The sequence below is a fragment of the Mytilus trossulus genome, chromosome 1 (assembly GCF_036588685.1).
Source record: "Mytilus trossulus isolate FHL-02 chromosome 1, PNRI_Mtr1.1.1.hap1, whole genome shotgun sequence".
Taxonomy (NCBI): Eukaryota; Metazoa; Mollusca; class Bivalvia; order Mytilida; family Mytilidae; genus Mytilus; species Mytilus trossulus.
In genome coordinates, this window is record NC_086373.1 from 53,684,343 (window position 1) to 53,688,464 (window position 4,122).

General features: G+C 34.7%; 1 long non-coding RNA gene across 1 annotated transcript; it reads left to right on the plus strand.

Moving 5' to 3' along the window:
• Positions 1-423: 423 nt before the first annotated feature.
• On the plus strand, positions 424-1,588 carry LOC134708600 (uncharacterized). Its single transcript, XR_010105859.1, has 3 exons — positions 424-625; positions 973-1,081; positions 1,466-1,588. It is a non-coding gene; the product is annotated as an uncharacterized LOC134708600 (long non-coding RNA).
• Positions 1,589-4,122: the final 2,534 nt, after the last annotated feature.

A 4,122-nucleotide genomic window follows, 5' to 3' on the forward strand; every position in this document is an offset into this window, starting at 1 on the left:
AAGAGCAGAAAAGAAAGAAAAAGTTTACAAAAAGGCCCCATGTACATTGTAGTTCAAATGTTAAAGAAGGAACAAAGTATGATATAGGGATTGAAGTAAACACTTGCTTTAGTGCTTGTGACATGCAGCAAATTCCTCCTCATATTCTTTATAATATATATATATAAATATGTATAAGTACGTCTGAGTCAGTGACAACCCTACAACAGATGTATCCATCGGATCGCCATCAATGATGGTGATACATGGCTGTGTACATAATGAATATGTGGCAGAGTCATATTTGATTGATATATCAAATATGATATTGATGATATTAATTTTATTGGAGTGTTTGATAGTTTGGTTATTCATTGTTTCTATTTCTAGTACTATTGTTCAAGTATCATTCTCTTTTCCCTTTGGTGAACCTCCTTTCTTTCATATCATTTTGGAGGGAAAATTCTAACCTTTTGATTGGTCAATCTTTAGGCCAAAGGTCTTACTATATGTTTTCATTGTTTCTGGTAGATTTATACTGCAGACATATTGGAATGTAGTGAAAATTACCTGCTTGTTATATTCAATTCTGACATTGATGATATTTGTATTATAATTCTTGGATTCTCAATATTCTTATATTCAGGTCAGTTGATTAACCTTATTTCTAATTAACAAACTAATAGTATATCATTTTAATACTTTGTGAAAGGATTGATTGTATGTATTGAATGGAGGAATATTTGGAGTATGAAAGAGTAAAAGATTAAATCATTTTATAAAAACACAGAGTCATATTAAACATTTTAATATAAAACATTCTAGTACTTTAAATATTATAAAGTTACAATAAAAGTGAAAGACAGATAACTTTGGTATTTGAATAATACAGAACTCTGAAACTACATATTTTAGATGTAGTTGTATATTTTATTTAATTGGTGAAATAGTCCTGCCACTGGACTTATGAATGTTATATTTGTATTTATTCAGGATATGGATTGATACCTTGTCAAGTTGTCAAATGATTAGTGCTCAGATTTTTATGTACACAGCACTGTGATATTCCAGCTAGTACACTGACCTTTGTACCATATACATGGTAAGCATTGTGTTCTATGTTGTTTATTTGTAATGTCTGTACTGTCTATGTTTTATTCAAGAGATTGTCTGTTTATGTGAAGTGTAGTTTATGTAATATCTTTATGTTGGTCAGAATGTGTATACTTTGTATACAAATATATTTATAAAATGGACAACTCATTAATAGATTTGAGATGTATATAATTATTAATTATTATGAGATACATATGAATAATGTATTGGAAAGTTAACCAAAGAGTTAGATTTGAGTGCTTTTAGGACTTATTTCAGTATATAGATATCTAAAGGAATAAATATGAATTGTAGTTATTCCCCTTTGCCCATATGCTATATGTACTGTCTTGTCATGTGAATATTTATTATTTGTTATTATATGTTGTAGGGTCTTAAATATTTGTGTATTAAAAGAACAGAACCCTAAAATAGTTTTCGTTGTATTTGACCAGAAAATACCCCGTTACATTTGGCGCCCAACGTGATTTACCATTTGGAGCCTCACAGAAGCTGTGACGCTGTATTACTTTGAGAGAGAAAGAGCTACAAAGGAACAAGAATCAATTAGCAGTCATTAAGAATGCAGAACAGAAACCGATAACTATACCACCGAATTCCAACATATGTATAGCTGGTTACATTGATAAAGCATTACCATACCATTCAACATCAGCCATGGTACATCAAACATTACAGTCAGTCATACCACATGATTTAGATATTGAACCATCTTTAATTAGTTACAAATATGGAATCAGCCAACGAATAGATGTGAACATCAGCAACATAACAACTAGAACTGTTACTATTCAACCTAAGTCAGTGATTGCTGAATTACAACCAGTAGATATTCAAGACCAGCCTGATTTATCTAATACAGATTTTACCACACCACTTTTGGAACAAGTAAAGATTGATGTAAAGAATAACATCATACAGCGACATATTTTCTAAGTGCGATATTGATGTTGGACATACACATCTGGTACAACATGAGATTGAACTTGACGAAACCCATCCTTTTAAACAGAGATATAGAAGCATACCACCAGCTATGTATGAGGAAGTAAAGGCTCACATTCACCAGTTGTTGAGAGCAGGGATTATAAGGAAGTCTCACAGCCCTTATTCATCAAATGTAGTACTCGTCAAGAAGAAAGATGGCTCTCTACGCATGTGTGTAGATTTTCGTCAGCTAAACAACCATACGAAAAAAGATTCATTTGCTTTGCCACGTATAGAGTACATTCTAGACCGCTTAGCAGGGAATAAGTACTTTACTGTCATCGATATGAAAAGTGGATACCATCAGGTCGAGATATTGGAAGCGCATAAAGAAAGAACAGCATTTACTGTAGGACCACTTGGATTGTATGAGTACAACCGCATGCCATTCGGTTTGACGAATTCACCAGCTACTTACCAACGTCTCATGCAAGAATGCCTCAGCGATTACCATATGAACATCTGTTGTATTTTTATTGATGACGTCATTATTTTGGCAGACTCCTATGAAGAACATCTTAAGCGATTGAAGTTAGTATTTGATAGAATCCGGGAAGCAAACCTGAAGTTATCACCTGGGAAATGCTCATTCTTCATGCCACGAGTTAAGTATGTTGGCCACATAGTATCCAAAGATGGTGTAGAAACAGACCCAGAGAAAATAGATAAAGTGATGTCTTGGCCTACTCCAACTACACCAGAAGAAGTTCGACGGTTTATAGGATTCGCTGGTTATTACCGTAAATTCATTATGAACTTCAGCCAGATAGCAAGACCATTGACTGATCTTATGCCAGCACCAAAACCAAAATCAGGAAAGAAGAAAAAAAGAGAACAACACTCTTGGACTTGGGGAGACAAAGAAGAAACAGCGTTTAATCAGCTTAAGCAGAGTTTAGCGACCGCACCTATATTGGCTTATCAAGATTATCACAGACCATTTGAGTTACACACAGATGCCAGTGGTTTAGGTTTAGGAGCTGTGTTGTATCAAGAGCAAGAAAACAAACTCAGAGTAGTTGCATATGCCAGCAGAGGATTGACCAAGGCTGAGAAAAACTATCCTGCTCATAAGATGGAATTCCTCGCTCTGAAATTGGCCATTACAGATAAGTTCCACGATTACTTGTATGGAAACCGATTTCATGTGGTAACAGACAACAACCCATTAACTTACGTACTTACATCAGCGAAGTTAGATGCAACAGGTCATCGATGGTTATCAGCACTTGCAGCATATGATTTTGACATAGCATACAGACCAGGAAAGATTAACAACGATGCTGATGCTCTTTCAAGATTACCACCAGCACAGGAAGCTACCTTATCTTCGGACAGTATCAAGGCAATTTGTGGAACCATAGGAACACCATATGTTGACACTTTAGTTGTTGAGCCTGATGTTATCAACACCATGAACATTGATCTACATATGCAAGTGGAGCATAATATTGATTGGGCTACAGTTCAACAGTCAGATACACATCTTAAGCCTTGGATTGACTTTGTGAAGTCAGGATCTAAACCCAAGAAAGGACAGTTACCATCCAGTTCTCTTAATCGACACTTTGATCAGTTACATATATACAACTCGTCTAAACATCAACCCAACAATGTTAGATCTGTAAATTTGCTTTCGCACCAGTTCATTGATAACGGACGTCATACAAAAATCCGAAATATACTCAAGAAACTAAAATAAAAATCATACAAGACTAACAAAAGCCAGGTGCTCCTGACTTCGGACAGGCGAAAAAAAGCGGCGGTGTTAAACATGTTTTTTTTTTTAGATCTCAACACTCCACCCTATACATCTAGCAAATGTAGGGGAAACAACACACAACAAATATGCACAGTAAAAACTCAGTTTCAGAGAAGTCTGAGTCCGATGTCAGAATAAGTAACAAAAAAACCCTAAACAAAATGACAATTTTTATTCATCCTTGACAGATAGCGATATAACTTTATTGTTAAAGACTGTAATAATGACCTTAATAAAGTCTTTAGTTTCCAAGACACAACTTTATCACTGATGTTTAC